The sequence below is a fragment of the Nesoenas mayeri genome, assembly GCF_963082525.1.
Source record: "Nesoenas mayeri genome assembly, chromosome: 29".
NCBI classification, from domain to species: domain Eukaryota; kingdom Metazoa; phylum Chordata; class Aves; order Columbiformes; family Columbidae; genus Nesoenas; species Nesoenas mayeri.
The window spans coordinates 1,231,317-1,252,015 of NC_137561.1; the positions used below are offsets into that span (position 1 = coordinate 1,231,317).

Consider the following 20,699-nt stretch of genomic DNA (forward strand, 5'->3'; position numbering starts at 1 on the left):
ACACCTCTTGAACAACCTGCTCTGAAGGGGTTAACAAGACGAGCAGTTCTTTCTGGAAAGGCATTAGGACAGCAAAAAAGAAGATTTTGGGTCAGGGCAAAAGAAAAAGGATGCAAAAGTTGTGGTCAGGGCTGTTTGGGGGCACTTGTAATGCAGCCCTAGACCTTCTCTGAATTATTCCTGTGCTCAGGGAGCACCTGAGAGCTGTCCCTAAATGGACAACATGAAGAAGAAGGAAGGACAGCGTCATTCAGGCTCAAAGGGACCTCAGGAGGTGTCTTGACCAACCTCCTGCTCACAGCAGGGTCAGACCAGATTGCTCAGGGCTTTATCCAAACACATCTTGGTCACTTTCTGGGACAGAGTGAGTGCGCACTCCTGGGAAACAGCTTCCAGTGCTGGACTGTCCTCAGGACTGGAAAGTTTCTCCTTTTATCTACTGTCCTTCTAAGCCCAAATATCCAGCTTGCTTTATAGCCATTTACTTGAACATCAAAGCAGACCATAATATCCTGCCTTGGACACATGAATATTGCAGGGGATGATGATGGATGCCTTGCTGACTTGCAAGTAAAATACCATAACTATTGTCCCCACATCCAGCAACCCTGTCGTTTCCTCACAGAAAGCAAAGAGGATGGACAGGCACAATCCACCTTGCGTAAACCTCTTTACATGTTTAGAGTGGGTTTTGATCTGGACTGTTGCTGCTGTCCTTGTAGACTAGATGAACTAACTCCTGCCACCCTGCCTGGCAGTTCATTCCATCCGTGTCACAGCTCTGTCTGCAGCACTGACAGCTCCAGCTCCCCAGTCAGGTCCCTGGCTGAGGACATGGCCTCACATCTGGGCTGAGCCACCCCAGCTGTGGCACCAGCCCAGCTCTGACCTGCACAAGAAACCTGGCACCAAGTGTCCAAGAGCCCATGTGGGCAAAGGCTTTGAATCAGAGCACAGACATGACATGGCCATAGACTGATGAATGTCTCCCTAGACCTAGGAGTATAAAATGAGAACAAAATGCCTGAAGTCATTCAACTGAAGATATTCCTCCCCCAGCTTGGAGGTATTAGATTCTTTGCTGTAATATTGCTGGTGTCCTGTCTAATGATGGGACAAGAAAAGTTGATTCTCATACTAATTCATTGTTTAATACAAAGAAAACAATGATGTGTCTCTTCAGAGGAGAGAGAATCAACATCACTGATTACTTCAGGTTGTTTCAAGGATTTGCCCCTGGTGCCCCAGGGACACCTGGAGGAGCCCAGAGGGGACAGAGAAAGGGACATCACGGGCTGCTCCTGTGCTGCTGAGCTGGGCTGGGCTCCTGGGACACAGGGAGCTCATGGCAGCGGCAGCGCTGCAGAGAGACAGCTCTGCCCAGGAGCAGCTCCTCTGCACACACAGAAGGGCTGAGGGCTCTGCCTGCAGCACCGAGGGCACAGGAGCCACGCACAGAGAGGGAAACGCAGTCTGGGCTGGGAGGATGCTGAGAGGTCACTGGAAATGAAATCCTCTCAGATATGAAGCCTGTGGCTGCAGGGCATTGAATCTGCAAATCATGATAGGATCTCAGAAAGCTGTCACATTGCAGAGCATGCAAGAGATGTAAGTACAGCTCTCAGAGGTTCTTTGATCAGAGGGGAGGATGTGCTGCAGAGCAGGGATTGCCTTCTGCACTGTCAGTGACAAGACGTGAATGCTGCGTTCTCCCCAGGGTGGCTGTGGGGTGTAAATGTCAATGTGCAGGCAGGGGTGCCCAGGGCTGTCCTGCAGAGCAGGGTCCCTGCACCCCAGGGCTGTGCCGGGCAGGGACTCTGCCGCCTGCCAGGGTCAGCGCTCAGCCTGCCCGGGACAGCCCAGCAACACTGAGGGGAGAAGCTGTGGTGGAAGGAGCAAACCCTATTGGGCAGGAAAGGTCCTTCTGCTGTGGAGAGGGTGCTGTGTGGGTCAGGGCTTCTCACACATCCACACATCCAGATCACACCCAGGATTTTTCCAAGGGGATGCCTCAACAAGAAGATCAATGCAAGGATTAGCAGACAGATAAGGAGCTTTGCTGAGTCTGTCTTTTTAGTTTCCTCTTCCAAGGGGTGGGGGGTGCAGGAAAGGATAAAATGAAAATGAGCCCTCATGCTGAAACAAGTCACTGAGACTCCTGAACTGCAACCCTGAGTGATCAGCACATCTGCCAGAAGGCTCATGACATTCCTTCCCCACTCCTCTGCCTGTGCACAGCAGGGTCCCCTTTGCTGGATCCATCAGCTTTAGTCTGACCTGTCCTGTTTTCCAGCCTGCAGACAGGAAGATGCCCCCAGGCAGTGCCCTGTGAACAGGCAGGATCTGTAGGGCCAGGGGGAGGGCACAGAGGGTGGGATGGTCTATGAGCACTGACAGGGAACAGACATGGACAGGGAAACACCTCCCAGAGGAGAATCTCCAGGCAGCAGGGAAATGATCAGAAATGAGAGGAAACTGAACCCGGAATTGTTATGGGAGGGAGAAGAGAGAAAAGTCTCTGTGACCCCCTGCAGGTCAGATCCCTCCTGTGAGCAGCCCCCTGGCCTCCTGTCCCACCCAGCAAAGCCTCTGCCCTCAGGGCCGGGGGCTCCAAGGCATGAAGCAGCTCCTGTGCAGCCAGAGCTCCAGTTCCTCGGCAGAGCACAGGGGCTGAGAGCAGCTGCCCGGCACTGTTGGTGTCTGGGAGGTGGCTGCACAGCTGGGGAAGGGGGACGCTGTCTGAGTGCCCGGCTGCCTCTGCCCTGGCCTCTCTCACCCCCACCCTCACCGCATTTTCCTTCTTGCTCCCCTGCTCTGGGTCACTGCTCTTGGGATCTTGTTCTTGCTGTCAGGCTCTCTGGGGATGGCAGTTTCAGCTGCAGAGGCACAGCCTGATCTTGTGGGTCCTTTCCTGCAGGTGTGTCCATGGGCACACGTGTCCCAGCTTTGCTCTGACCTGTGGGCTGTGGGCAATGCAGTCTGTGTGGCTGGGGAATGAGCTGTGTGTGTCCTGGGCTAAACGTTGGGTGCTGAGACCTTAGGGAAGGGTGAGACCTGTCATGGTCTGAGGTGGGTCCCTCTGCTCTCAGCAGTGCCTGGTGGCTTTTCAGGGTAACATAGGAGTGTGATCAGCCTCCATCTCAGAAAGGTGCCAGCCCAGGGCAGCTGGAGCAGGACAGAGGGACAGAGCAGCTGCCCTCACTCTGCACTGACCCACAGGCACCCTCTGGTCTCGCAGGACTCGCTCTGTTCTCCCTGAGTGCAGCAGAAATGCTGAGGGTTTCTGACACCCAACAACACTCTGCAGTCAATATGGGGGGATATGTAAAAAAACGTGGAACTCTTAAACTGCCTTCACCATCTCTGTTCCCTATCACTGGGAAAGCAAGTGCTGACAGCCCTTCTGTGTTAGCAGAACCCACTTCTGCAGAGCTGAGCTGATTTATAAAGGGCCCATGGGCACAGGCCCTGCTCCTGGTTGCACATTTAGCCAAAACCAAGCAAGGCTCACCCCGCAGTGCTGCAGAAAGTTCTCCTAGAAAAAGAAAAGCGTGTCTGTGTGTGACAGGGGAGGGTCTATGGGAGTTGGTTTGATTTTTTTAAGAGGAATCTGCCCTGGATTCTCAATCTCTTTTATTTTATTTTATTTTTTTTTTTCTCATGACAGCGCCCCGTGCTCAGGAAAAGCAAATGTCCAACAGCAGCTCCATCACCCAGTTCCTCCTCCTGCCGTTCACAGACACACGGGAGCTGCAGCTCTTGCACTTCTGGCTCTTCCTGGGCATCTACCTGGCTGCCCTCCTGGGCAACGGCCTCATCATCACCACCATAGCCTGGGACCAGCACCTGCACACCCCCATGTACTTCTTCCTGCTCAACCTCGCCCTCCTCGACCTGGGCACCATCTCCACGACTGTCCCCAAATCCATGGCCAATTCCTTCTGGGACACAAGGAACATCTCCTACACAGGATGTGTTGCACAGCTCTTTCTCTTTACCTTCTTGGTAGTAGCAGAATATTTTCTCCTCACCATTATGTCCTACGACCGCTACATTGCCATCTGCAAACCCCTGCACTACGGGACCCTCCTGGGCAGCAGGGCTTGTGTCCACATGGCAGCAGCTGCCTGGGCCACTGGGTTTCTCCATGCTCTGCTGCACAGGCCAATACATTTTCACTGCCCCTGTGCAAGGGCAATGCCCTGGGCCAGTTCTTCTGTGAAATCCCCCAGATCCTCAAGCTCTCCTGCTCACACTCCTACCTCAGGGAACTTGGCCTTCTTGTGGTTAGTGTATTTTTTGACCTCTGATGTTTTGTGTTCATCGTGGTGTCCTATGTGCAGATCTTGAGGGCTGTGCTGAGGATCCCCTCTGAGCAGGGACGGCACAAAGCCTTTTCCACCTGCCTCCCTCACCTGGCCGTGCTCTCCCTGTTTGTCAGCACTGTCATGTTTGCCCATTTGAAGCCTCCGTCCATCTCCTCTCCATCCCTGGACCTGGTGGTGTCTGTTCTGTACTCGGTGGTGCCTCCAGCAGTGAACCCCCTCATCTACAGCATGAGGAACCGGGAGCTCAAGGATGCTCTGTGGAAACTCATATCTTACAATTTCCTGAAGCATTAAACTGCCCATCTACTTCTACATAGGAGTTTTAGAGTAATTAATTACAGGCCCAACCTGTCATCTGGATTTTCTGTTGTTGTTGGTTGTTTTTTTACTGTGATAATGTTGTCATCCCATTTCTTAATTCACTGTCTGCTTTTCTTTTAGAACTGTTGGCTGCATAAATGAGAAGCCGTACTCTCCATGTCTCTAAACAAAAAAAGGGCTTTTTAGTGACTTGTTTTTCACTATATCCTTCCTGCAAGGCCTTATGGAGCTGCAGGGACGGTTCCTGTGTTCGTGGGAGGAGGGTAAAAGAGTCCATCCTGGCAGCCCTGCCAGGGAGCAGCAGCGCTTGTTCTTCCAGAGCTGTTCTCGTTCCACTCCACTCTCTCCTTCTCATCCCTGGTGTTGGTGCAAGGCCTGAGTGCTCTGGCAGCTTGATCACCGTCCTGCTGTGTGTCAGTGCTGTGGGCACAGGCAGGGACAGGCAATGGGCACTGCTTGTGACAGAGCTGGTCTTTGTAAAAGTAATTCTATAAAGAACAGTGATCTTTTTGGGATAGTGTCAGAAGACTTTGGACTTCTTAAAAATTCTTTCAAGAACATGCCCAAGAAAGTGCCCCCAAATTAAACACCATTGTACAGCTGAACAGTGTGTGTGTGCAGGGCTGGCACACAGCAGTGTCCTCTCACAGCCAGGCTCCTGCCAGAGACCTGCAGGACCAGCAGAGCAGGGCTGGGCTGTGCCCCTGTGCACTGGACACCCCGTGGAAGGAGCCCCAGGTCAATCACCATGGACTGGCCCCTCACAACCACCATTTCCAGCACTGGCCTCTCACCCCAGCTCAGAGGTCTTTGTCTCTTCATGGAATTACACTGAATGAGCAGGTGAGAGGTTCATGTTTGCTTTGTACTGATGAGATGTGAGCATGAAAATCATGTACTTGAGGTGACATGAACCTGAGTCAGCAAAAACACCATCCAACAATTGCTAACCTAAAATATGTAAATCCTCTCAGTTTTGGTCAGCTTGCTTCAATAACAAAGATAAAAGTGACCTTTAAAACACCTAATCAGAACCTGCAAAGAATACTGTCCTTGCAGCGCAGACACTCTGGAGCCTGCACAATTAGCTGAGTCTTGTTTTAACATCTGTCTCAAGACTGCTACATAAAGTGTCCTTTAGCTGAGCTTTGCTCCTTTTACGCTCATTACAATACTGAAACACACATCCTCAGGATGGGAGCCCCAGGCTCAGCCCGAGACCCTCTCTCAACAAGCATGTGTAGTGGTAAAATGATTATGTAACCAATATGCCAACGTGTGAACACTTGGCTCTTTAGGACTGCCGGGAGGGTCTGAATGTAGAGATAACACTTGTATATAATAGATGTTCCTTCTCTATCTGTTGTGCTGGTTTCATTCCAGCATCCAGACTTGCACAACTCTGGAATAAACAAGATCTCATCTCTGGGTGTGGGGTTGGCTTTGCACTTCAGGTAGTGGATTCACCATGAGCAACCAGGAAGAAGGAAAACAATAAGAAATAAAAGAGGTAGGAGAGGACATAGAAAAGGTTTCAACATTCCACATTCCTGTCAAGAATGCTTCTCCTCTCAGATCTTTAGCAGGAAATAGATTTGACCGGTTTGATAAAACAAGCATAGTTCTATCTAGTTAGGTCGCAGCCCATAAGGAGGGGTATGGATGGGTATGGGATTATGATGGCAGTTGAGTCTCCGAAACACATAACTGAGTGGAAAGACTTCGACTGTGAAGGGAACAGTGGGGTCGGTTCTATCTCTGGAGGTGACAGCCCAGCAGCAGGGACATGGCTGGGAAAGAACCTCTGCCCAAGGGCCCACAGGTCTCACCCAGGAAGAGAGACGGGTTATCATGTCCACCTCACCTGAGAACATGACAGGACATGGGCAGGGACATGGTCATGTCTGTCAGAGAAGCTGAAAGGCCAGCAGCACTCATGGGATTTAGAAGATCATGGCAAAGTGCGAGTGGTGCAAGTGCTGTGGGGCAAGAGGTGACCCAGAGGGAGCTGGATCAGCCCATGGTTTGTGTTCCAAAGAGCAGCCGGTGAGGGTGCAGACACAGCAGTGAAGGTGCAGAAATGCTGGGTGAGAGCAGGTGGGAAGCGAGATGGGTGTCTGCAGCCTGCAGGGAAAGAGGGGCAGGGGCAGCACCATGTGGAACAGCGTGTGGTGGAGATGGCAAAGGGCGCTGTAAGGCTGGAAGGGACCCACAGAACCCAGGTGTGTGTCCCCTTGGCCAGGGCAGTTGTCTCTGCCACTGACCCCAGGAGAAGACATGTTGTCTTCATGTCACTGGGGCCGCGGTGCCTCCTTGCAGCCCCATGGGGAAGCTGGAGGTTGTTGTCCCAGTGTTGTCCTTCCCTGGGCCTTGCACACCCACATCCCACGGTCCCAGGAAGAGCCCTGAGCCGTGTGTGAGGGACAGGATCCCCCTTCCCATTGCCTGGAGCTCATGGCTCCTCCTTTCTGCTTCAGAAAGCAAACCAAGGGGTTTCTGAGCATCAGAGCTGAAGAAAAGACTCAAAGGAGACCTCATGGTGGCTACAGCTTCCTCACAAGGGGAGAAGGAAAGGAAGGTACTGATCTGTTCTCTGTGGTGACCGATAACAATAACCAAGGGAATGGAAGAAGGGTGTCTCAGGGGAGGTTTAGCTTGGACATGAGGAAAAGGTTCTTCCCCCAGAGGTGCTGGACACTGAACAGGCTCCCCAGGGAGGTGTCACGGCCCCAACCTGACAGTGTTCAAAAGAGATTGGACAACGTCCTCAGACACACGGGGTGACCTGTGGGGTGTCCTGTGCAGGGACAGGACTTGGACTCCATGATTCTTGTGGGCCCTTCCAACTCAGGACATTCCATGATTCTATGAAACACTAGGTCAAAAGTCCATGTTTTCATTGTGCATATGAGATGTAAACACACACATCATGTGCATGTCCAGTGTGTGCATGAGGTGAGATGAACCCAAGTGAGCACAGATGCCATCAGCTGTTCCTTGGGGTGCCATAAAGGTCAGTGGGACAGAGATGGTGTTCAGGGGTCTCTTCCAACCTGTGTTATTGTAGGATTCCATGAATCTTTTCCTTGGAGATATAAAATGTCCCAGAGTAAATACAGCAGCTCCTCTGAGGAACGTTTCTCCACTCAAACCCTTGATAGGAAATCTATCAGATACATTGGATGAAAGCAGCTCAGTTTGATCTGCTCACACACTGGACCACAAGGAGGGTGATGGTGGGTACGATGTCGTGTGGTCACTTGTGTCTCAGGAACTCATAGTCCAGTAGGAACCAATGGGTGTGGAGGGCACTGTGAGGTCACTTCTGCCTCTGCAGGGGATTGGCCAACAGCAGGAACATGGCTGGAAAGGACTGTGAGGTCACACACACAGACGAGCAATGGGGCCCAATCAGCATGGCTTGATGAAAGGCAGGTCCTGCTTGAGCACCCTGATCTCCTTCTGTGACAAGGTGACCGCTGAGCAGATGAGGGAAAGTCTGTCGTGGGGAGTGAATGCGCCACACGGGCTGTGGGTGTTGTGTCCTTAGACTGCAGTGAAGCCTTTGACACCGTGTCCCACAGCATCTCCTGGAGAAGCTGCAGCTCGTGGCCTGGATGGTGTATGTGCGATGGGTAAAGAACTGGCTGGAAGGCATTTTAGAGCCATTTGTCCCCTTCCTGTTCACATGGGCATCCCATGAATGCATCACTGCTCTGCCCCAGTGTAGACAGGCACAAGGCCTTCTCCTCCTGGACCTCCCACCAATGCCACTGTTTTCTCCAGCACCCTCATCCTGGACTGTGGGATGCCCAGAAAAGCACTCGCAAGACAGTTTGACAAAGTCTTTTTTCTACTCCATCCCCACATCCCTGTTCAACTCCCTCATGTACAGCTCAAGGACCAGAAAGGTTGCGTACAAGCGGAACATTGAGAAAAATGGTCAGGAAAGCTTTGAGGTGCACAGAGAGACCATCACCATGTTGGCAAGCTGCTCTCTCTGAACAGGCCCAGAGGACCTGGACAGCATTTACTGTGTCCCAGAAACTCGCCTGGAAGGTTGGGATATGGAGAAGAGGTTTGGTCTGGGAAGGGACAGACAGGGGCTGGTGGAACTGACTGGTGTGACCGTGAGACGTCTCCCAAACACCTCAGAAAAGTCCTGGCTCTCAGGGAGGCTGCATGGTCCTCTGAGAAAGAAAATAGCAAACATGACGTCCCATGGAATCATAGAATAATTGGGGCTGGAAGAGACCCTTAAGATCATCGAGTCCAACCATAACCTAAATCTGGCACTAAACCATGTCCCTAAGAGCCCCATCTATCTGTGTTTTAAACACCTTCAGTGATGGGGACTCCACAACCTCACTGGGCAGTCTTTCCATTGCTTCAAAACCCTTTCCGTGAAGTATTTCTTCCTAATATCCAATCTAAACCTCCCCATGTGCAACTTGAGGCCATTTCCTCTTGTCCTATGACTTGCTACTTGGGAGAAGAGACCAACACCCACCATGATAAAACCTCCTTTGAGGCAGCTGTAGACAGCAATAAGGTCTCCCCTCAGCCTCCTGTTCTCCAGGCTAAACAGCCCCAGCTACCTCCACTGCTCCCCGTCTGACTTGTTCTCCAGACCCCTCACCAGCTTTGTTGCCCTTCTCTGAACTCACTCCAGCACCCCAAGGTCTTTCTTGTAGTGAGGGGCCCAAAACTGAACACAGGATTTGAGGTGCATCCTCATGAGTGCCAAGAACAGAGGGATGATCACTTGCCAGGTCCTGCTGGCCACACTATTCCTGATGCATGCTGGGATGCTGGTGGCCTTCTTGGCCACCCGGGCACACGCTGGGTGATGCTCAGTCACTGTCCATCAACACCCCCAGGGCCTTTTCCATTGGGCAGATTTCCAGCCGCTCTTCCCTGAGCCCGTAGTGCTGCCTGGGGTTGTTGTGACCCAAGTGCAGGACCCAGCACTGGGCATGAAATTGAACAACTCCAAGTGTTGGATGTTCACTTGGGATAGAGTAGCACTGAGTGCAAGTGTAGATTGGGAGAGAGCGGCTGGAGAGCAGCCCTGCAGAAAGGGATCTGGCGTGATGGTTGGCCACAGGGTCAACAGGAGGCAACACTGTCCCCCAGCAGTCAAGACAGTAACTCCCATCCTGGGGTGCATCAAACACAGCATGGCCATGTGGTCAAAAGAGGTGACTATTCTGCTGTATACAGCATTAGTGCGGCCTCACCTTGAGTTCTGTGTGCAGTTCTGGGCCCCACATATTTTTACACCGAGGTCTTAAAGGTCCTTGAATGCATCTAGACCATCCCCAAGCCCATTGGAGGCCCTTAGGAAGAGTTCCTCTCTCCAAATATCCAGTCCAGCTTGTTACTGCCTGAACAACCAGGAGAAACTGCCCCTGGACCCTCATTCCAGACCCCATCTCCTCCACCCCACACAGGCCGTGCTCTGCCCCTTGGCACTGAGGTGGTTCAAGGGACCCAAGAGACACCTGTAGGAGCAAATGTTGGGTGTGGATATGGTGTCCTTCAGTGCTCCTCATGGTACCTCCTGCTGGGCTTTGTGCCACTGGTCACAACCCTCTGAGCCTGGATGTTCAGCCAGTTCTCAGTGGTGCTGAGCAGGAACATGCCCACGAGCACATTGGGCTGCACTGGGAGGAGCGTGGCCACCCAGACAAGGGCAGTTATTGCCCATCGTGACTCAGCACTGGTGTGGTCACATCTGGAGCCAAGTGTCCCAGTGTGAGGTTCCCCATTCTGGAGGAACGGGAGGAGCTGCCATGTGGCCAGAGAAAGTCTGGGTCATGTGTGGAGATGTTGAGAGACGCAAACTGCTTTAGCCTGGTGAAGGGTAGCCTGAGGAAACGTGCTGGTTTTACTGAAACTGGGTTAATTGTCTTCATGCATTTTGAACCTCTCTCCTTCACAGCCAGTACAGTTTTTTGTTCAGATTTACTATGAGAATAATGAGATAACGCTGTTTCTTCCCTGGAGTAGAGTTCATTTTGTCTTTTAGCAGCTTTACTGTATTTGCCATTTGCTATGAAAGGAATGTCAGAACTCACTGGTATCTTGGCTGTGGTCAGGGAAACCAAGGACTTCTTTGGCCATCCAGCTGTGGATGCAGATTGGCAGGAGGGGACACAGACAGGACAGCACCTGGATTGACATGCAGGCTGATCAATGAAATAATCCCTATGATTAGCGCCATGCTCAGTCTAAAGCTGGAGCCGGCTTTTGGGCTTGTTACATCCGTTACTTTGGGTTTTGCAGCTGGTTTGGTCAGTTCCATTCAGAAGTTTCATCCTGTCAGGAGTTCGATGTCAGTTCGGCCTTTTGCCGTTCTGCCATTTTGCCGTTGGCCTTTGGGCCTTTCTGCCTGTTGCCCTTTTGCTCTCTCTCGCTGGGATGGGCTGTTCAGGACCAAGGTGCTCCCTTCTGCAGGACTGGCTGCTCCGTGTGACTGGAGTTACACGGGGGATGGCACTGAGTATATTTTCTTAATTTCATTTATCTATTTCTATTTAATTTACCTGGACTATTGTCAGTGAAACCAAGGACTTCTCTGGAGTGCAGCTGCAGGTGCAAATTGGTAGGAGGGGACACAGACAAGACAACACATTGATTGACATGCAGGTCAATCAAGGAGCTATTCTCTACCATTAGTGTCATCCTCACTATAAAGCTGGAGGTGTATTTTCCTGCCCGTTAGTTTTGGTTTTCCGGCTACACTGGTTAGCTCTGTTTGGAAGTTCCATTCTATTGGGAGTTCATTGTTAGTTCAGTTTTACGATGTTTTCCAGTTTTTCAGTTGGCCCTTGGGCCTCTCTGCCTTTTGCACTTGTACTTTCTCTTGCCTGGATCAGCTGTTCAGGACCAGGGTGCTCTCTTCTTTTGGGCTGCCTGTTCAGCACAGTGGGAGTTCTGTGGGCAATTGCACTGAGTGTCATATATTTTACTTTATGTATATTGTCGTATATTATTAGTGGTAGTGTATTACTTTTATTGTCTTATTAACTTTTTGTCTAAACCCACAAGTTTCTCCCTTCCCATTCAGTTCTCTCCCTTATACTCCTTGGGGACTGGGAGCAGGATGTGAGCAGCTCTCATGGTCTTAGTTGGTGGCTGTTGTAAAACCATGACAAGAAAGCACAGTAGTAGCTTCAGAAATCTTGAAAATCACTTTCCAAGATGGTGTCAATATTTAATTTTTTGTTGTTATTGCGCAATGAGGAAGGAAAATGATGAGGAAGGAAAATCATCAGAAACTGCAGCTCTGGAGATCCAGAGTGGAGCTCAGGATAAAGAAATGTCATTCTGAGCACAGTGCTGTGTTCATTCAGGACTCTGGATCAGTCATGACTCTGTGTTTCCAGGAACAGCTGGTGAGGATGGAGAGACAGCAGCACAGGTAGGGACACACTGGGCTGAGAACAAGGTGGGGAAGCGCATGGGGTGTCTGCAGCCTGTGGGGAAACAGCCACAGGCCTGGGACAGTGCAGGATGGACCTTGGTGGACATGGCCAAGGGTGCTGGGAAGGCTGGATGTCCCTGAAAGAGCCACGGTCTTTGTCCCCTTGGCTATGGCTGATGTCCCTGCCAGCGAGGCCTAAGAGGAGACACATGGTTGTCATGGCCATGGCACCCCATTGCCTCCTTGCACCCCCAGGGAGTGTCACACCATTGTCCTGCACTGGGCATCGCACTCCCCACAGCCCCAGGAAGAGCCCTGAGCCACACGTGAGGGACAGGATCTCCCTTCCAGGGGCAGGGGCTCAAGGCTTGGCCATTGTCCTTCATCAGACAAACCAAGGGCTTTCTCAGCATCAGAGCTGCTGCACTTTGCCTGTGCCTGATGCAATCACTACCTCCAATTATCTGCTCTAACGAGTCCCTGGGAGGCTTTGTCAGTAACAGCCCTCAGTGGGGCCATTAATGCTTCAAGGTACTTTGGAGTTTGCTTCTGGCTTGGACTTCTTGAGCAGATTCTTCAGTCTGTGCTTGGTATCTGAGTTTCTTGGACTCAGCACCAAATACACCATGGGGTTCATTAAAACACAGAAAGCCCTAACGAGTGATGTTTCTTTCTGTAATTTCCTTCAAATCTTCAAGACTTGCAGAACTAACTGTAGAGGTTCCAATGGGACACTTAATGATGAAGATTTCAAAGAAGATTTCATAAAGGAGGGCTTGTTCTTTCAAGGGTATTTTCAATCACTTTCCAGTGTATAGAAGAAGTGACAGCAGCACTCTACAATGGACACTGATCCAGAGGGTCTCCTGAAGACATCTGGACAGGCAGGAGAACAGTCCTTGAGGCTGGACACTGTATGGACAACCTGGCTTCTCACCCCCACCCCCAGTCTGCCGAGTCCCTCATTGGCCACCAGAGATTGCATCACTTTTCCTCCATCAGACTTCTCCACTGAGCTCTGCAGGAGATGCTGCAGCTCCTGTGCACCAGCTCCACCTGCTCTCCTGTGCAAACACTGCACAGTTCAATCAACAGCAAAACACTTTCCTCAGCTGTGTGTGTAAGTGGATCTGATGAGGTCCAGCATCCACAAGGGACACCCACACAAGAACTGCTTTAGACAGAGAGACAGGAGAGGATAGAAATAAACACAATGAGTGTGTTGACTGCCATGTCAATTAGAGCTCTGAAGAACGGGGCAAGTTTGTAACTCCCTGAAGCTCAAAGCAGAAACCAGACAGTTGAGAGGCCACTGAATGACCAAAGAGCAAGTAGAGGAGAAACCTGAGAGCACTGGGAAGGGCAAACGTCCAGACAGTGCTGGAAAGTTGTCCTTGGACAGGGACATTGAATCAGGAGAGGTGGGAACTCCTGAATGACGAGGGAGATGAAATCAGAGAGTGTTGGTAATAGAAGTACAGGGGAAGACAAATATTTCTTCTCCTACCCTTAGTGCACTTCCTCATAATTCCCTTTTTGGCTTTTTTCTTTTAAATTTTAATATGTTGAAAAAACAACTAAACAAAAATCTCCAGTCGAGGAAAATAACAAACCAAGCATAATAAACAAGAACACCCACAAACCAATGCAAAAAAAAAACCAAACCAAACAACCAAGAACAACAACCAAAACCAAAACCCAACCCAACCAACGAACCAACCAAAAAAAATACCAAAACAAAAAAACAACATCGAAAAAGTGCAGGTTTCCAGGCAGACATCAGTCATCACTTGTCTCACCCTAAACAGCCAGGGCCATTTTAGGGCTCCAGTGTACCTGAGGTGCTGGCCTGGGATTGGCATCTATCACATAGGACCTGGGGAGACCAGAGCACCTTGCAGTGCAGGTGGAGCCTGGGCAGGGGTTCCCGGGGCATCTACACTGGCACCAGGTGTTTGTGTCCCTGCAGCTGAACACATTTGTGTCCTAAATCCATCCCAGTTCTGGAAAACTCTTTCCTTTTGAAAAAAAAGACACCACACGAAAGAAACCAAAAAAAAGCATGTTGAGACCTTCCTCTGCTTTGGATCTTTGTTTTCAGTTCCTCTTATTTCAATTGTCATTGACATTAACTGACATGTGATGGCCCTACAAGCATGAAGCCAAGATCATGTTGTGTCTTGCACAGCGCCCCATGCCCTCTGAACCTGCCCTGCCCAGGACTCCTCACACGTTGCCCAGAGCGAGTCACACTGAGGTGTTGGCTGGTTCCCTGGCTGGGATGTTGGTTTAGATGGTCACCTACAGCACAGGTGGGTCCTGCCCCATCATCGCCTGCTCTGCTCCAGTCTGAAACAGAGCCCAACATCACAATGGGATCAGGAGAGAACTGAGGCTGAAGGGACCTCAGGAGTCTGCAGTCCAACCCATCACCAACTGGGTCACACCAAGGTGTTCAAGCCTTGATTCAATCAGAGCTTTAGCAGGACTAGAGAAGTGATCACTCCTTTGTACTGGGCACTGGTGAGGCTGCACCTTGAATCCTGGGGTCAGTTTGAGGCCCCTCATGGCAAGGAAGACATTGAGGTGCTGGAGAGAGTTCAGAGGAGGGTGACAAGGCTGGTGAAGGGTCTGGAGCACCAGTCTGACGAGGAGCGGTTGAGGGAGCTGGGGCTGTTCAGCCTGGAGAACAGGAGGCTGAGGGGAGACCTTGTCGCTGTCTACAACTACCTGAAAGGAGGTTTTATCATGGTGGGTGTTGGTCTCTTCTCCCAAGTAACAAGTGATAGGACAAGAAGAAATGGCCTCAAGTTGCACACAAGAAGGTTTAGATTGGATATGAGGAAGAAATTCCTCAGGGAAAGGGTTTTGAAGCAATGGAGCAGACTGCCCAGTGAGGTTGTGGAGTCACCATCACTGAAGGTGTTTAAAACACAGATAGATGGGGCTCTTAGGGACATGGTTTAGTGACAGATTTAGGTTATGATTGGACTCGATGATCTTAAGGGTCTCTTCCAGCCACAATTATTCTATGATTCCATGATAAGTCATGTTTGCTATTTTCTTTCTCAGAGGACCATGTAGCCTCCCTGAGAGCCAGGACTTTTCTGAGGTGTTGGAGAGACGTCTCATGGTCACACCAGCCAGTTCCACCAGCCCCTGTCTGTCCCTTCCCAGACCAAACCTTTTCTCCATATCCCAACCTTCCAGGTGAGTTTCTGGGACACAGCAAATGCTGTCCAGGTCCTCTGGGCCTGTTCAGAGAGAGCAGCTTGCCAACATGGTGATGGTCTCTCTGTGCACCTCAAAGCTTTCCTGACCATTTTTCTCAATGTCTGGCTTGTACCCAACCTTTCTGGTCCTTGAGCTGTACATGAGGGGACTGAGAAGGGATGTGAGGATGGAGTAGAAAAAAGACTTTGACAAACTGTCTTGGGAGGGCTGTTCTGGGCATCCCACAGTCCAGGATGAGGGTGCTGGAGAAACCAGTGGCATTGGTGAGAGGTCCAGGAGGAGAAGGCCTTGTGCCTGTCTACACTGGGGTAGAGCAGTGATGCATTCATGGGACGCCCATGTGAACAGGAAGGGGACAAATGGCTCTAAAATGACCTCCAGCCAGTTCTTTACCCATCGCACATACACCATCCAGACCATGAGCTGCAGCTTCTCCAGGAGATGCTGTGGGACACGGTGTCAAAGGCTTCACTGCAGTCTAAGGACACAACACCCACAGCCCATGTGGCGCATTCACTGCCCACGACAGACTTTCCCTCATCTGCTCAGCGGTCACCTTGTCACAGAAGGAGATCAGGCTGGTCAAGCAGGATCTTTCATCAAGCCATGCTGATTGGGCCCCATTGCTCGTCTGTGTGTGTGAACTCACAGTCCTTTGCCAGTCATGTTCCTGCTGTTGGCCAATCCCCTGTAGAGGCAGAAGTGACCTCACAGTGCCCTCCACACCCATTGGTTCCTACTGGACTATGAGTTCCTGAGACACAAGTGACCACACGACATCGTACCCACCATCACCCTCCTTGTGGTCCAGTGTGTGAGCAGATCAAACTGAGCTGCTTTCATCCAATGTATCTGATAGATTTCCTATCAAGGGTTTGAGTGGAGAAACGTTCCTCAGAGGAGCTGCTGTATTTACTCTGGGGCATTTTACATCTCTACTTCTCCCTTTTTTTTTCCTTCCCCTTTCTATTCTGACATGAAAGAGCTCTCCAAGGAAAAGATTCAAGGAATCCTGCAATAATGCAGATTGGAAGAGAGTCCTGAACACCAACTCTGTCCCACTGACCTTTATGGCACCCCAAGGAATAGCTGATGGCATTTGTGCTCCCTTGGGTTCATCTCACCACATGCACACAGTGGACATGCACATGATGTGTGTGTTTACAACTCATCTGCACAATGAAAACATGGACTTTTGACCTAGTGTTTCATAGAATCACAGAATGTTCTGAGTTGGAACGACCCACAAGGATCATGGAGTCCAACTCCTGTCCCTGCACAGGACACCCCACAGGTCACACCGTGTGTCTCAGAACGTTGTCCAGTCTCTTGTTGAACAATGTGAGGTTGGGGCCGTGACACCTCCCTGGGGAGCCTGTTCAGTGTCCAGCACCTCTGGGGGAAGAACCTTTTCCTCATGTCCAACCTGACCCTTCGCTGACACGTCTTCTGCCATTCCCTTGGGCTCCTTCACTAGTCACCAGAGAGATCAGTGCCTTCCCTTTCTTCTCCCCTTGTGAGGAAGCTGTGGCCACCATGAGGTCTCCTTTGAGTCTTTTCTTCAGCTCTGATGGTGAGAAAACCCTTGGTTTCCTTTCTGAAGCAGAAAGGAGGAGCCATGACCTCCAGCCTCTCTCCCTGCAGGCTGCAGACACCCATCTCGCTTCCCCACCTGCTCTCACCCCAGCATTTCTGCACCTTCACTGCTGTGTCTGCACCCTCACCGTCTGCTCTTTGGAACACAAACCATGGGCTGATCCAGCTCCCTCTGGGTCACCTCTTGGCCAACAGCACTGCCCTTCCAGTGACATTTCTTCCTCCTCATATTCACTCCTCACCTTCCAAGTAGACTTCTTTTTTTCTCTTTCCTGCTTCTTCCCACTATCAAGAAAAGCTCGACCATCTCATAAACTGCCCTTCATGCAGGGAACCCAACCCGTTAGGCTTCTTGTGGTCTTTTACCTGACCAGAGAGAAGTCACCTCACCATGATCTCCTAAATCCCATGAGTGCTGCTATCCTTTCAGCTTCTCTGACAGAAACAACCATGTCTCTGACCATGTCCCATCATGTTCTCAGGTGGGATGGACATGACAACCCGTCTCTCTTCCTGGGTAAGACCTGTGGGCCCTTGGGCAGAGGTTCTTTCCCAGCCATGTCCCTGCTGCTGGGCTGTCACCTCCAGACACAGAACTGACCCCACTGTCCCTCCACAGCCACAGGATTCCGCCTGGATTATGAGTGTCTGAGACACAACTGACCTCATAACACCGAACCCATCCATCCACCTCCCCATATCCCAGGGCCTGACCAGATAATAGTGTGCTTGTTGTATCAAATTAAACAAATGCATTTCCCTCTAAATGTTTGAGTGGAGAAGCTTTCTTTGCAGTAACTGTTGTTTTTATGTTGACATCATTTCTATCTCCTCTTCTGCCTCTTTTTTTTTTTTTTTTTTTTTTTCTGCAAATATTCTCAATTCAAAAACGTGTCCTGGGAAAGAATCTTTGAATCATAGAGTCAGTGGGTTTGAAGAGAACCCCAAACATCTTCTTGCTTCACTCTCCTTCCCAAAGCAGGTGACCAGGTGAGGTTCTTCAAGGTCTTCGCTCAGCTTTGCATCATCTCCATCACAGCACAGAAGGGAGAATAAAGACCTTCAGCAGTTTTGGCCCAAATGCTGCTCACTGGGGGATGACACACTAACTGCACAGAGGACACTGCATCCCAGATGATATTTGGGCTTGATGTTTCAGTGAACTTCCCACCAAGCATCCACTTCTTCAGCACAAACAGCATCAATCCGTCTATAAGGACACCACTGGAGACCATGTCCAAGGCCTGGCACGATTTCATACACACAACATGCCTGTCTTTCCCTCGCCCATTTTGGTTCACAAGTCTCTTTCTTGTCCTCCAAGTGCCTGCAGATGGCTGCAGGAGGACTTGTCCCATCACCTTCCCAGGGACAGAGACACGCTGAGCAGCCTGTGATTCTCCCCATTCTCCTTCCTGCCTTTCTTGAAGATGGGTTTGATGGATGCCAGGACCTCCTTGATTGCACTGTCATTTTGAAAACACAATCCAGAATCACAGGGCAACTGAGGTGAATCTCACTGGGTCAGTGGGGTTTGTTCCCAGAGTCACGCACACAAATGTCAGGGTTGTGCCAGGTGTCCATAACTGAGTTGGCTTTGTGGACTCTCATCTGAGGCAGAATCATAGAATCATAGAATACTCTGATAGGAAGAGAGCCTTGGGATCATTGAGTCCAACCATAACCCAGCTCTCGCACTAAACCATGTCCCTGAGAACCTCGTCTAAACACCTTTAAACCCCTCCAGGGGGGGTGACTCCCCCATTTCCCTGGGCAGCCTGTTCCAATGCCTGACAACGCTTTCCAGGAAATATTTTTTTCCTAATATCTGATCTATATCTCCCCTGGTGCAAATGCTGAGAGCATTGGCAATATCCCTTCTCTAGTCCTGCTGGCCACACTATTCCTGATACAAGCCAGGATGCTGGTGGCCTTTCTGGCCACCTGGAAACAGTCTGGCTCATATTCAGGCAGCTATCGATCAACACCCGCACATCCCTTTCCACCAGGCAGCTTTACAGCCACTCCTCCCTGAGCCTCTAGTGCTGCCTGGGGTTGTTGTGACCCAAGTGCAGGACCCAGCACTTGGCTTTGTTAAGCCTCACACAACAGGCCTCAGTCACATGATCCAGCATGTCCAGATCCTTAGGCATGGCCATCCTCATGTCCCACGTCATGAGGAATGGACATGGGGACCTCAGTTCAAGGCAGCACATCCTAGTGCTGCATTCAGGCCTTCATGGAACATGCAAGAATAGCTGATGGTGTTTGTACTGAGTCGGGTTCATCTCACCTCATGTGCATGATATCCATTTCATATCTCATCCATACAGTGGAAACATTGGCTTGTGACTTACTCATTCAGTGTCCTTGTGTTGAGGCATGAACAAACTCTCTCAGCTGGGGTGAAGGGCAAGTGCTGGAAATGGTGGTTTTGAGGGGCTGGTCTGTGGTGACTGTGCTGGGCCAGTTTCCCCAGGTTGTCCCATGAACATGGGCACACAGCAGCCCCTGCTCTGCTGGTGCTTCGGGGCTCTCCCAGGAGGCCTGGCTGGGAGAGGACCCTGCTGTGTGCCAGCCCTGCACACTCACACACTTCAGCCCTTCACTGGTATTTTCTTCTCTGGGGCATTTGCCAGTTCAGCCCTCCCAGCCCCTCCTGAATTGTGCCACCCCCTGCCCTCTCCCCAGCCCAGCCCGCAGAGCAGCCACACGGGAACTGGAACTGGTCCCAGAGCAGTGGGGACCAGTGAGAATGAAGGACAGTGAGAATGTCCATCCAGCCGGCAAGCTGAGTGGGTCTCCAGCACAGGCAGCTTGCAGACCCAGGTCCAGACTGGCTCCCCAGGACAGCATGAGACATTTGGCCTAGGGGATCCTCAGGAAGGTCCTGTGGCCACAGTGCCAGGGCCACCTGCCCCAAGCTGCCACCTGCAGCAAAGGGTTTCTCTTTCCATGTCTTTCCTGTACACATACAGTGCCCCACTCTTCTCCTGGAACATCCCGTCTCCCCACAGAGCCCTTTCCCAAGAGAGCTGAGCTATGCTGACCTGGCCAGCTGTTCCTGCCCCCCTTCCCACGCTCCATACAGCTGTGACCTGGCGGTGCTGCTCTGCAGAGCAAGTGGGCTGTGGTGCCCAGGGCCATGGGGTGAGTCCGCAGGTGCATGCTGGTCAGGGTGGGAGGAAGACCCAGCTCAGGGTGGCTCCTGCTCACTCTCTCTCAGCACACAGAAATGGCTCCTGCAGCCCCAGAGATCTCAGAGAGAGGATTCTGGGCAAAGAAGGCAGTGCCGGGTCCTTTATTTCATTTAAACACACAGAGAGTACAGCTCTGCATTTACACAGATTATGGGTCACATAAGACAGGTAGATATGGACATAGACATAAGATGATAAATTATTTTGCTTGTGGACAGCATTAATAAAACCAAGAAAATCTAAAACCAAAGGAAACAAAAAAAACCCTACAAAACTCAGGATGAGCTGTTTATGAGTTATATTACAAGTAACATGCAGAAGAAAGAGGTCAGCTCATGACTGCTTTTGGAAAGCAAACAATCTTTAGTTTCCTTATGGCATCCTTGAGCTCCTGGTTCCTCATGCTGTAGATGAGGGGGTTCACTGCTGGAGGTACCACCGAGTACAGAACAGACACCACCAGGTCCAGGGATGGGGAGGAGATGGATGAGGGTTTCAGGTAGGCAAACATGGCAGTGCTGACAAACAGGGAGACCACGGCCAGGTGAGGGAGGCAGGTGGAAAAGGCTTTGTGCCGTCCCTGCTCAGAGG

At 51.0% G+C, this 20,699-nt stretch overlaps 2 protein-coding genes and 1 pseudogene across 3 annotated transcripts in view; 1 reads left to right on the forward strand and 2 right to left on the reverse strand.

Moving 5' to 3' along the window:
* Positions 1-20,699, reverse strand: part of LOC308050573 (olfactory receptor 14A16-like) — a gene marked incomplete at its 5' end in the record, with an annotated part of 276,539 nt that overhangs the window by 132,111 nt on the left and 123,729 nt on the right. The window lies entirely within an intron of this gene.
* Positions 1-20,699, reverse strand: part of LOC308050706 (olfactory receptor 14J1-like) — a gene marked incomplete at both ends in the record, with an annotated part of 32,231 nt that overhangs the window by 10,853 nt on the left and 679 nt on the right. The window lies entirely within an intron of this gene.
* On the forward strand, positions 3,331-4,622 carry LOC308050602 (olfactory receptor 14A16-like; annotated as a pseudogene). The gene has a single exon. The product of its transcript is annotated as an olfactory receptor 14A16-like (transcript).